The sequence below is a fragment of the Rhincodon typus genome, chromosome 1, assembly GCF_021869965.1.
Source record: "Rhincodon typus isolate 14 chromosome 1, sRhiTyp1.1, whole genome shotgun sequence".
Classification (NCBI taxonomy): domain Eukaryota; kingdom Metazoa; phylum Chordata; class Chondrichthyes; order Orectolobiformes; family Rhincodontidae; genus Rhincodon; species Rhincodon typus.
Genome location: NC_063332.1, coordinates 12932795 through 12947317, shown reverse-complemented (window position 1 = coordinate 12947317; position 14523 = coordinate 12932795).

The window sequence follows — 14523 nt, the reverse complement described above, 5'->3', positions numbered from 1 at the left end:
CTGGACCCTTCTTCATTTCTGAAGAAGGGTCCAGACCCGAAACGTCAGCTTTCCTGCTCCTCTGATGCTGCTGCTTGGCCTGCTGTGTTCGTCCAGCTCTACACCTTGTTATCTCTCTTCCTATATTTACCCTGCCTGGTCGTGTTAGAATTTTGTAGGTCTCTACGAGATCTCTCCTCATTTTTCTGAACTCCAGTGGCTATATTCCTAACTGATTTAGTCTCTCTTCATTCATCAGACCTGCCAACCCAGGATTCAGACTGGTAAAACTTCATTGCACTCCACCCATAGCCAGAACATCCTTCCTCAGATAAGGAGACCAAAATGCACACCAAGGTCTCACCAAGGCCTGTACAATTACAAGAAAATAGGGAACTCCCAACTATTGTGTATCATCTACACTACCAGCCTCAACAATAACAAAAACAATAACAAGTTATTGCCTCTCGTAAAATTTGCCAAGGTGCTTTTCAGGAACATTACTAAACAAAAGTTGACAAAGTGCAAGCATAACTGATGTTGTGCATCTACAATGCAGAAGAAACACAAATGGGTATTGCCGGTAAAATGATACCACTATTGAGTCAATAAGTGTCTTCCCAACCACATAAATGAGTAATGTAGTCGACGAATTTCTGTGACGGATAATGCCTGGTTTGAGTACCTGGTAGTTTGTACCAAAGAGTATGGAGAAGGTGGTGCTGTGGTAATAATGTCACTCGAATCAGAACCTCATCCTAATGTTCTGGAGACAGTTTTAAATTCTGATGTAAATCCCATCATGGCAGATGATGAAACTTGAATTCAATGAAACCTGGAATTAAAAGATAGCCTAATGCCAACCATGAAACCATTGCAGAATGTCATTAAAACCCATCTGATTCATTAATGCTGTTCAGGGAAAGGAAGCTGCCATCCTTACCTGGTCCGGCTTGCAAGTGATTTCCAGCAGTTAAGTACCATTTGGAAGAAGCATCGAGGATAGTAAGGATGCAGAATGTACCTTTAGTCGGAGACTTTAATGTCCATCATCAAGAAGGTTTCAGCAGCAGCATTAATGACAGCAGTAGTAGAATTCTATTCAACCATAAACTGTAACTCATAGTCTGGCATGTCTTCCACTCTGCCAACATCATCAAGCCATGAGATCAACCCAAGTTCAATGAAGAAAGCAGGAGAGCATGCTATAAGCAATACCATGCATACCGAAAAATAAGGTGTCAATTTATTGAAGCCACAAAACAGCAGCCTTGTCTTGTACAGTTAAAAATTGTTCCCTTTGAATTTTAGTATTGTTGCATCTGGCCTGATGAGTGCAGAATGAAAAGCTCCAACAGCGCATCTGTTTTCTTTCAGTAATGCTCTGTAGCTGTCTGTTGCTGCTTGTGTTGAGAAGATGTAAATAAAGTTAGTTCAATACGGCAGCTTGTGGTTGATCATGTGTTAGTCAATGGCGACACAACTGTGTGGATGAGATAGAATTTATTTTACATTTGATTTGAGAGTTTAAGCACTGAAGAATAAAGGGACATACTTTTTCGAAGTACTAGAGTTGATTTTAAGAAATTTGAAGTGATTTGGAAGATTGTGTATGTTCAGTTATACCATGAGCAACAAGGTACATAATTTTAAAAATAAATTTGGATTTTCAGAAGGGTTTTGATAAGGTGCCATGTATTAGGCTACATGATAAGATAAAGGCCCATGGTATTAGAGTTTGTAGATTTGCATGGATAAAGGATTGGCTAACTAATAGAAGATAGTGCAGTGCCACAGGGATCAGTGCTGGGGGTCACCATTTTTTACAATATATATTAATGACTTCTATGAGGAAAGTGAATGTATAGCCAAGTTTGTAAATAACACAAAAATAGTTTGGAAGGCAACTCAAAGATTCTGTAGCAGGATGTAAAACAAACACAGAGAATGTTGCAGATACACGGCAGGCCTGGCAGAATCTGTGGAGAGAGAAACAGAGTTAACATTTTGAGTCCAAAGTTGTGGGTTCTGCAGGGACTAAATCAATAGTGGATCTGCACATGCTGCTGCAGATGGGTCGGGTACTGTTTGAAGAAAGAGGTATGTTTTTTGCATGATCTTTGCAATGTACCTCTCTCTCTCTCTCTGATACATACTGTTCATTCTTTCTCCTCCGACTCTAGCACATGACAACTGACATCACTGTTACATCATATATATATATGTACATATTTATACTAGCTCTTTCCTCTACAGAACTTGCAGCTACCTCCTACATTTCTTGATCTCAGGACAACACAAAGCACTTTACAATTAATATAGGATCTTTCTGACATGTTGAATCATGTGTAGCTGTAAATGTAGGAAACTTGGCAGTAAATTCATACACACAGCAAGGTCTTTCAAATAGCAATATAATAAACAACCAGATAATCTGATTTTATAATGTTGTTTAGGGGATAAGTATTCCCACAGACACCAAGATGAATTCCCCATTTTTAAAAATTTAGTTATGGTGTTATGACCAAGATGAGAACAATGTAGTTTCTTTCTCTGGCCCCAGTACTCCACGGGTCATAAATAAAATTAAACGTTTTACTCATTTCCCAATATGGGCAATCATATACTTTTGTTATATTAGACTTAAAATGAAAAGATCAATGAGCTTTTTTTAAATAAAGACAAAATGTTAATTTATTATTTAAAAAACCCATTCAATGAAGATGCAGAATTGATTAACACACATAGCTTTCATTGTGAAAATATAAATGTTTACCCCTGTAAATAACCCAAAACATGCATTTTCAGATGGCTATGATAATGGTGTTCTCCCTTGTGTAGATGGGTGTCACCAAACCTAAGCAGTTGTGCCTAGGATCTTGGCAGATGCAGATTACTCAAGAGCATTGTATTGAGATGTCTTCCCATCGCTCTTCAAGAGGACAACCATGTTTTTAACTGAATTCATGATAAACTTGCTTCAGGAACCTCCTACATTTCTTGCAGCTTTTGTTTTTCTGTGGCAGGCTTCCCTGAACTGAAAATCCAAAAAACTCTAAATCGCTGTTCAAATAGAACAGTCATAAAATCTAGTCATAAAAATATTCAGGTAATTTCCCTGAAGTGAGTTCAAGGAAACAAGATCAGATATTTTTTCATTACCAGTTGTAAAAATAAAATCCAGACATTGACAATCCATTGAACTCAAGTTCACAAAAATTATTTAATAGATGCCATCATAACAACAGAATGTGGATGTCACTGGTGAACCCATCCCTAATTTCTCTTGAGAAGATGGTGGTGAGCTACCTTCTTGAACTGCAAAGTTATGTCACAGGATCTTTTCCATCCACGTACGATGGGACCTTATCTTTAACTTTACATCTACAATTCAGCAATTCAGACAGTGCACCACTTTTCATACTGCACTGAAGTATCAATCTAAATTATATGTATCGGTCTCAGGAGTGGGGCATACAATACCCACAATATTTTAACAGAGGCAGGATTGCTACCGGTGAGCCATGGCTATTACTCTGGCCCATTGTTGCTTTTTGTTTCCAACGCATCATACATACCTTGCATTTTCATGAAATCTTAAAAAAACTTGTTTAATTATCGGAGGGCAGGGAGATGCTTGTGACACACTTCAGGAAAAATAAACCCTTCTGAGGTTCCACGTTTCATCCCAATCTGAAAATTGGTCCTTGACTTGAAATGTTAACATAGTTTCATTCACCATATAAGCTGTCAAACTCCCTGATTATTTGAAGCATTTTTTGTTTTATTTTGTACAAATTTGGAATACCTGCAGTATTTTGATTTTGCAATATTCAATCCTAACAGGTTGTAGTCTGCAAAATACGTGATTGCAGTAAGTTTGAATATTTGATTGTGTCTTTTTCAATTCATGCCCAGAACCTTCAATTCTGTCTGAATTAGGTACTTATCCACATATATTTTTTTAGATTAGTCAGTATGGCACTGTTTTGGATGAGAGCCTGTCCAATATCTGTTATTCAGTAGATAAAAATAATCCTCTAATCTCAGATCAGACTGACTTGTTTCCCATATCCAATAATCCCATGATCCCAGTTAATGCCAACTTTACATGACCTGAGTACTTTCACTGTAGGCTTACTCAGCAGTCCTAAATTCTTTTGGGTCTTCACTTTGCCAGTGGCCACCCATGCACTGCATGCATGTTTCCTTAACTAAATATTGAATACTTGTAAATTTTAGTAAGTGCACAGAAAGCCCTGAACCTTGTCGCCAGCGATATGTATCAGAATTCAGGAGCATGCCACTATCGTTTCCCACCGAATGATTTTGATGCATGGAGCATTGTCATGAATGTACATTGGAAAATATGAGTAGAACAATTTCAGCGGCTAAAGTAGTTAAAGGAAAGGCTCTTTTTTATTGTCCAGTGCTTGTCTAGATATTAGGGTCAATAAAGATTACCTCCAGTTCATGAGAGGTTAGGACCTACCAATAAGAGTAATGTCAAATACTGAATGTGAAAAATCTCATAGTACAATAGTCATCTAATATTTCTGTGGGATTGAGAGGAATATTAAGGATGATTTCAGTGTTTTGAAAGTAAACTATGAGGAACAAATCATTCTGGCACACAAAGAAATAATTTATAGGAGCCCCAGGAAAAATATATCCTGAAAGAGCCAGAAAAAAGTATAAAAGAATTTTATGAACATATTCAACATTGTGAAAGGTTTTGACAAGGCACATCAGAAATTTCTTCCATTGGTAGGTGGGTCAATAACCAGAAGTCACAGATTGAAGATAATTGGCAAAAGGAAAGATCCAGGGATTATTTTAACACAAGTCCTTGTGATCTGGAATGCACTGACTGAAATAGTGCAAACAGGATGAATGTTAAATTTCATAAGAGAATTGAATACACATTTGCAGAGGAAAGATTTGTATGCCATGAGGAAAGAGCAGGGAAGTGGGGCTCAATGCATGGATCTTTCATAAAGCCAACACAGACACAATGGCTGAATTTTCCTGGGCGATTGAGAGGGGTTAGAGGTGGAGAGGGGGCTGGAAAAGTAATGGGAAACCTTGTCAAGATAGAACAGCATTCCAGGTCAATCTCTAGCTACCTTTCCCAGAGGCAGGTTGCTATGGAGAATTAGCAAAACATTCCAAAAACTAGGCAGGCGATTACAACAGTTAAGGCCCCAATCAAGAGCTATATTCTACAACAGCACAGCAACTTTTTCAGTATCACCTGCTCCCCCTTAACCAAACAAGTATGACAGACATGACACCCTCTCTCTATCACCTGGTTTTACATGGCCCAGCTGGTTCCTGGAAAGATAGGTTTGGTGAAAGGCCAAGTGAACAACGTTAAATATCGTAGTTGAGACTTAGCAGTTCAAGTCTACGTTAAACTGGTTTATTCACATACAGCTCAAAGGCTCTCCACCGAGTTACTTAGTCCTGGCTTTTATACATAAAATACAGTGAAATGTCCCATTCTGGGTAGACAATCTACCACTAGTCTTGGAGTAAGTCGCATGTCCTAACTGCAAACTTAATGTTTAAACTTGGCTATTCAGAGTCTGAATAGCCTTATACATAATACAGCTTTACCCCAGTTAAGCAGGATAAACTTATTCAAAGCTAAATATATGCTCCCTGAAGGCAATGAAAAGTTAACACATTATTTTAGTGTATTGAATTGCAGTCTAATGCCTACCGTTTTGATTAGCTATCACTAAGTGACACATAGTATCGTGATTGGTCAGAATATGCAAGCCCAACCCCTTGCTTCAGGAATTTGACCTCAGAGTTACCCCAGTCAGTGTCGTGGAGGTCTACTGAAGGTCAGTTGATTGGTACTGAGGTTTTGAGTTATATTGAAACCACGTGCAGACCCCACGTTATCTCTGTTCCTAAGTGTATCTTAACCTCCCTATATAGACAGATCACAAACTCAGATTCGTTTTCATTCTGACTGATAAACTCATTTCTCAGTTGTGGAAGGCCTCTGCAGTTTCTCAATGGGAGAAGGTACTTCTTTGTATCTTCCATTTCCTGCTCTTGGTCACTTGTAATTATGTGTGAATGCAATCTCCTGGTAATTTTTCATGCTTCGGGCATTTCTACCCTTCCAACTTTGCGATCCTTCATAATGCTCAGCTGTTCTTATCTTTTATTTTACTTTATTTCCACTTCTGTGGGGTGATGCCTGTGAAATTCCAGCCTTTATATCCATAAACATTTAACTTCCAACCATGCCATTTATTGCCCCAGGTTTCCATTATTACGACAATAACAGCATCATGCACATACTATCAATATCCTGGGGATTAGTTTCGACCAGAAATTGAACTGGATTAGTGATATAAAGTCTGTGGCTACAACAGCAGTCAGTAAATAAGAATCCTGCAGGGTATAACTCACCTCTTGACTCTCCAAACCCTGTTCACAAGTGTAGGAATGTGATGGATTACTCCCATATGTCTGGGTGAGTGCAGCTCCAACAACACTCAAGAAGCTTCCAGGACAAAACAGTCTGTTTACTTCGCACTGTCTCCAAAAATATTCACTCACTATATCACCGACACTTAGTTACCAACAGTGTGTACCATCTACAAGAAATAACAATATTTAAAAGGCATCTGGATAGGTACATGAATAGGACGGGTTTAGAGGGATATGGGCCAAATGCTGGTAAGTGGGACGAGATCAATTTAGAATATCTGGTTAGCATGGATGAGTTGGACCAAAGGGTCTGTTTCCATGTTGTATAGTTCTATGACTTTTTAAGCACTGCAGAAATTCACCAATGCTCCTTCGACAGCACCTACTAAACCCATGAACATTACCACACAGCACGATAAGGGCAGCAGGTATTTGGCTACACCACCACTGGCAAGATCCCCCCTGCCCCCCCGCAAGGCAGTCACTATCCTGATTTGGAAATATATCACTGTTCTTTCAGAGTTGCTGGGTCAAAATCCCTCCCTTATGGCATTGTGTGTCTATCTACAGCACATGGACTGCAGCGATTCAAGAAGGCAGCTCACTATTATCTTCTCAAGGGCAACTACGGGCAGGCAATAAATGCTGGCTCAGCCAAAGAGCCTGTATTTCATGAACGGATTTTAAAAAAACCTCCAATGTGGCACACTCCATGTGTTCACATGCATGCACTGTTAACCCAATTTACAGAATCTGTATTCCCTCCTACTCTGGCTTCCACCTAATACCTCATCATTTATTACTTTGCTACCATCCCTTTCTTTCAATTCTAGTAACCTCGTTTCTCCAATGCACATTTGTCATCCACGCATTTAATTAGCTTCATGGAAGATCAAGTAGATTTAAAATTACAGACCATCGTTTGAAAACCACACGGTCTTCACACTATGTTCCCTTTGTGGTATTGATACAATTGTCAGGCGTTGTTTCCTTCTTTCACTGTGTTCTCAGAATGTATGATTCTGTGCCTTTTCCAATGAGATAAGAAACGCCTTAGGCATTGGGCTAAATTTTATCAAAACATTTGCTAATTCAATTTCATGAACTTTTGTGGCAGGTTCCTCTGTGAATTGTCATGCGTTTTCTCATGCAGTTCTCTGCTACTCACCTCTTAATCTATACTGCATACCTCTGTGGTAGCATTCTCACAATAGCTTGCGTGCACAGTGACAGAAGTACTTGCTATTGTCAGTACTTTCTGGCATTTCTGCCATTGGTGTCATTTTCAAATTCCAGCTGTGCCACAGGACAAAAGCTGCAAGTCAGGAACTGCCATTCACAATGCATTGCTGCACTATTCTAAAGAACATGGTCACGAAAGGAAAATTGGTACCTCCTTAGCTGACAGGGGCTTGGACGTCCTGGTAGGTGGGTGTTGGACAGGAGGGCTGTCTTTTTCCCTTAGGACCACCAGAGGAGACCATGGCACCAGACTCTGCCAGCCTGGTCTGAAGTTGTCATCAGAGTTGTGCAGTATCCACAGTTTGGAGGAGAGCCCAGAAATACAGGAAGTTCACGACCTTCTCCATGACCCTCAAGTGTAAGTGTTGCCATCTTTTCTCTGCTACCTCACATGCACTCTAACTCTGCCATTGCACCCACATCCTACCAAGGCTCATGGTCTACCACTCCCACTATTGTAGCATTCTCCCTCAAGCACTCTCACCTACCCTACGCAACTCACACAACTAACCCTGCATGCCCTCTGTACTTCCTATTCATTAACATTAACCTCACCACCTTTCCCCAACTGTACCAGCATTCACAGCTGTGCCAGTCAAATTCATCTCACTCAGTTACTCCCTTTGTCTCATCTGAGAGAAAACAGCCCACAATTAGGCAGAAATAAACCAAGACAGGTAGTGGGCTGCCTGGCCTTTGCCACCTCATTCCTTGCACACCCACCCATCAATGAGGAGGGAATCCTCACCTTAACAGGAGATGATAGAGGCTGCTCATCTGGTAATGTTAAGACATCCAGGACCTGGCAACCCAATTACATTTATTGTCAAGCGTTTCTCTACTCTGCCATTACCAGCACCATGAATGCATTCTTAACATGGCCAAACATCGATCAGTATTTCTCAGCTCATTCCCTTTCTTGCTTCTTGCAGCTACAAGCAGCATCAGTACAGTCCGAAGAGTTCAGACCCGAAGGACATCACCACCTACCGCTAAGGAATTCAAGTCACTGATCCCTGAGAGGAAGTACCAGCAAAGCTGTCTGCTGTGCCTGCAACAACCCAGATACTGTCACTTTGGTTGCATACACCAATACTATTATCGCTGGACTGTTAATCCAGAGAGCCAGGTGATGTTCTGGGGACCTGGGTTCGAATCCTGCCATAGCAGATGGTGGAATTTGAATTCAATATAATATCTGGAATTAAGACTCTAATGATGGCCTTGAATTAATTGCCAATTGTCGGAAAAACCCATCTGGTTCACTAACATCCTTTAGGGAAGGAAACTGCCAACCTTACCTTGTCTGGCCTCCATGTGACTCCAGATCTGCAGCAATGTGGTTGACTTATAACTGCCTTCTGGACAATTAGGGATGCGCAATAAATACTGGCCTAATGAGCGATGGCCTCATCCCATGAATGAATTAAAAATAAATAAATTCTGGTGAGCACAAGACTGCCATGGCTCTGAAGCTGGCTGAGGAAGAAGCACCCACAGCTGCTGGTTCTCTCAGGACTAGAGACCAGGCACCCGCTCATCCCCAGGCACAAGAGGATCCCATATTGTTGGCTATTAATAAGTTTATTTTAATACACAAACTGACACACAGGAGCAGCAGGCGCGTTTGTCGGAAACACTCTGGAAACTGGATTGAAGTTTTGCAGGACTCCACCAATGCTATCTGTATGATGCTCCCTTCAATATGCACATATTTGGTTGGTAGCTGCCACAGAAACCCGGATCAAACACGCTCTGTGTCTGCCAGACATACTTACAGAGCTGTATCCCATTGTTCTAGCCATTGGTGGTCAGCTCCAACAGCTGGGTGACAGGGAGACAAAGGACATTGACTTTAATCCAAATGATCCTTCCTGAAAAAACAGACAGGGTGCTGCCAGTAGGCAGTCAGCTGGATGAAGCAGCACAGGCTGGCCCCCTCGAAGTCTTGTCTCACAAGTCTTCAAAGGTGCCTGGGCCCCTCCACCTGTAACCTGCCTGCAAGCGCCAACCCTGTGGAAGCTCAAGCCTAAGTCAGCGTGTACCCACATCTAGTCAGGAAACTTTCAAAAGTCTGAATCCTCTAGCTACAATGCTTTTGGGTCACTGTCCAAAGCTCCAAGGCCTGTAGCACCATTATAGGGCAGGCTCCTTCCACCCAGCTGCAGATCCTTCCAGACTGTCACGAGACACAGAGGGTAAGAAAGGTAAAAGAAACATGGCATGCTGGCTCAGTGGGTAGTCCTGCTACCTCACAGCACCAGGGACCCAGCCTTGATTCCAGCATTGGGTTGGTATCCGCCAGTTGGTCTGTCCACTCACACCTATAAATTCTGTGTCGGTGTGCTCTTTTCTCTCAATTCACCTGACGAAAGGACTGCCCTCTGAAGGCTTGTGATTTCAAATAAACCCATTGGACTCTAAGCTGGTGACTTCAGACTTTATTAAATCACAGTCATGAAGAAAATAATTGCAGCTCAGAATGACAAATCCTATGGACCTGATGCCTTCCATCCCAGAGATTTAATGGGTGTAAGAGACAATATTGCAAACAAAAGATGGAGGATGGGAACAAGCATCTGTTGTAAGGAAATTGCTGAAGTATATAATGTAAATTATGGTGACACATAGTAAATTTTCAGCTGATTGAAGTCAGCGAATGAGAATTTGTAAAGAAAAAAACTGAAAGAACTGAGGATGCTATAAATCAGGAACAAAAACAAAGTTGCTGTAAAAACTCAGCAGGTCTGGCAGCATCTGTGAAGGAAAAAACAGTTAACGTTTCAGGTCCAGCGACCCTTCCTCAGAACTGTTGTTGTTGAGGATTTCTAAAGAGCAGGTTTTATGAAGAGGTGATCATAGTGGACAGAGGAAAATCTATGGCAATCAGTAATATGGATTTCCAGAAGGCATTTGATGAGGCCCTTCTTATTAGACTGTTGGCTAATGTTGAAGCTCAAGAAATTGAAGGCAAATTATCAGGGTGGCTCAGTGGTTAGCACTGCTGCCTCAGTGCCAGGAACCCTGGTTCAGTTCCACCCGTGGGGAACTGTCTGTATGGAGTTTGCACATTCTCCCAGTGTCTTGTGTGGGTTTCCTCCGGGTGCTCCAGTTTCTTCCCACAGTTAAAAGATGTGCAGGCTAGGTGGAATGGCTATGCTAAATTATCCATGGTGTTCAGGGATGTGTAGATTAGGGGGATGGGTCTGGGTGGGATTCTCTAAGGGTTGGTGTGGGCTTGTTGGGCTTAAGGGCCAACAGGGAGAATGTGCAAACTCCACACAGTCACCCGAGGCTGGAATCGAACCCGGGTCCCTGGCGCTGTGCTAACCACTGAGCCACCGTGCTGGGTTGAAATTACTTGATTGACATTTTAATGGGGGATAATAATAGTGTACAGATCGCTATATGCTTTTTGTAGAGACTAGAATTAGATAGTGCAGCCTTAAACAATTGGCATCAGATTTTTCAGGAGTTAAATTTGGAAGCTGTATTAGCTGGGTTCAGTTGGTAGCAGTGGCAGGCGTTCCTCCTAATCACAAAGTTCTGATGCAGGATCTTGTAGAGGCAACAGACAGCTAGCTTCCAGCTGGGTTCAGTTGGCAAGTCCTGCATGTCACATCTTTTTGAGAGGTCGTGCCACATCTTGCGGCAGTCAAGCTATTAACAGGTCAGCGGTGGACATTCCCCGGGATCAAGGATGCTGGCGAAGAAAGTCCCTCCCATTGAGAGGTGTCAGTTAATCAGAGGCTAACAGCTCTTCCTATTCAACAGCATTTGTGGGAGATAGTGCGTATTACACCCACCCAAAGGGGGACCCAGGTACAGACAAGTGATGGTGCTCTGTAAGGACGTGGGGGCACAGGTCGTCGGGAGTGATTGTAAGTGCTTCAGCAGCAAGGTCAAGGCATTAGATATCAGTGTGAAGTTAGTCTCGATTAATCCACTACACTAACCCATTGATGTAATTTGTAAATAGAACTAAAAATAAAATTGTTTGAAAATATAGCTTATGCTCATGCTAAGTTGTAAATTTGGATTCTTTGAATTAAATATTTATTGATCAATGTGTTGTCAATTGAATGTGATATATAAATCTTACCAGAAAGAAATATTCACATTGTCAATCATTTAGATCCATAACTCTTCGAATACTAAGAATAAATAAATAATAATTGTGCAGGAAAGAAACAGCCACACAATCTAAAGCTCCACCCACGGCTTCCTTGCCGTCTAAAAATAGATTTTGCTTACACAGGAGCGTACTGTTCACTAACGAATAAAGAGTCTGAAAAAACTGGCAGCCACTGGTTCCATACAGCATATCTTCAGCAGCTTCCAAACTAATCTTACAAATAACATTATACATAGTGTTAAAGCCATTTCATTGTTTTGAGGTGCATAGATTGCATTGTTCATCTGTTCACAAGATTAAAAATCAGTATAGAGAAGGTCATTAGGTCCATTTTGATTGCTTGACTCAGAATCAAACTGCAATTCGTAGAAAGAAAATTCTAAATCTCCAAAAATTGATGAGTGTCACCTGGTTGAGAAATACATATGAATATCTAAAATCTCAAATGCAAACCACCTTGAACCCGTCTATTTTTTGCTTTTAAAGGATTCAGGCTGAAAGCTGGGAGACCACACCGCTTGAGGGAAGTCGGTCTGGTACTGAAAAGAGGCTGTGTGACTCATTTTATCAGGACTTTTACATTTCACCCATTGTATCTGGGTTTTCCAGGGAAAGAGGTTAGAAGGGCTGGATCCATCAAATAAGCCTTTGCAGCATTGCTGTTGGGCCAGGAGAAATTAGAGTGTTTCCTTGTAATTAATCATGCAAATTACTCCCACTATCTGATCCACCCATGGCTATGATTTTCGCTCATCTGCAATCAGCTTGTTCCATATCATAGACAGATTCCCCTCTCTCCCCCGCCCGTAACATTAACCCACAACCAATTTCCACATCTCAAACAATATGTCATTCCTGGAATCTTTCCAACCCCACAACAGGGATCTCTTCCAACGTGCTGTTCTGCTGCACTCCTGCTGCTGCCTTTCCTACGAAATAGGGAACCAGCCTGCCAATGTGCTGTTAGATTGGAAGCCTGGAGGGGAAAAAAAGCTGAAATACATTAAGAACATAAAAGTTGCAAGATATTCTGGAAATTTGCACTTCCATGTTTCATGTCCACAAGTCTCTCTCTCTGCAGTAAAAGCATCTCAGTGGTAATATCACCAGCCCAAGTAATTGATGGCTTTTTTTTAAACTATTATTCTGTGTGGCTATCTTTTGAAGATTTTATTTTGAAAATGCATTGTGAATATCTTGCATTTTGTAAATTTTTTGGACAGAAATGGCAGGACATTCACTACACTGTTGCAGTGTTATCAGATAGACACTATTCGCAGTCTTGATGTTTTTAATTAATAACATATAATCATGTAAAGGTTGATCTTATTTTTAGGGCAAAAACAAAATAAAAACTGTGAGGAATATATTTGAAAGTTAGTAACAGCCACTTTACACTCCTGCCCAGATATAACATTTCCTTTATCATTGACACTCTTATTCTTCCCTTCTTTTCTCTTTGTGTGTTAGGCCTGTCCATTGTTCTTAGTTAACATAAAATGGCTGCCAATGGTTTTTAGTTGACAAAAAAGTGGCCAAAGAAGATTGTTAACTAAAGCAGCAATATGCATGGTCAGAATCATGGCCTGCGTACTCGTAGCAACAAGATAAGATATAACGCATCTCATAAAAATCACACAGTGGGACCTTATTAAGAAGAATCAAAAATGTAGCCATGGAGATAATTTTGATAAGGGATATCCTCGAGAAGCACAGATTGAATTAGCTTGCAAGCGGGGATTCTAAGTTTGCTATTTACTGTGGGATAGAAGGAGAAAAGCTTGACTCCCATTAATTAAGATCATTTTAGGTGACTAATCACATGTACATATAAACATACATATATACAGGAACATAGGAATTAGGAGAAGAGTAGACAGTTCAGCCAATAAGCATGATCATGGCTAATCTTATCCTGGTTTCAACTCCACTTTCCTGAATGCTTCCTATAGCCATTTATCCCATTTTACATCAGAAACATACCTATTTCTTTCTTGAATCTGGCTCCACTGCACTCTGGAGCTATAATTAGTAGAGTTTTAAATGTAACAGACATTAAGGGACTTAACTGAATTCCTGTGGACTGACAGCCTCAGATAGAACAGAGAAGCCCCCAGCCTTTAGCAGGCAGGATTGAATAACAGGTGTAGAAGTCAGCAGTATTGGAATGTAGTTAAACAAGATGCATTGTAAAAGCTCAAGGACAGCTGATAAAGGTGTTTGATAAATATCATGAGATCATAGCAAGACCTATATCTGACCATCAACTGATCACACAGTCACATGATTGACCTGATTGGATGTGTATGTAATCAATCAATAACACAATAGTTTGCAATTGGTTTGTAAGGTGGGCTGAAAACAAATGTGCAAAAGTTTCTCTTCCCTTTGTTCAATGAAGACAAGTCAGGACTGTAATGGAATACTCCCGACTTGCCAGGATAGGTGTAGCTCCAAAAACACTCAAGATGCTGGACACCATCCAGGACAAAGCAGCCTGGTCAATTTGCATCACATCCACAAACATCCACTCCCTCCAACGTGTACAAAGTTCTGAGAGGCAAAGAAGGATAGATGGGGAGAAACCTTACCCTACAGCAAAGGGGTCTATAATCATGAGGTAACAAGGTGTAGAGCTGGATGAACACAGCAGGCCAAGCAGCATCATAGGAGCAGGAAAGCTGACATTTTGGGCCTAGACCCTTCTTCAGAAA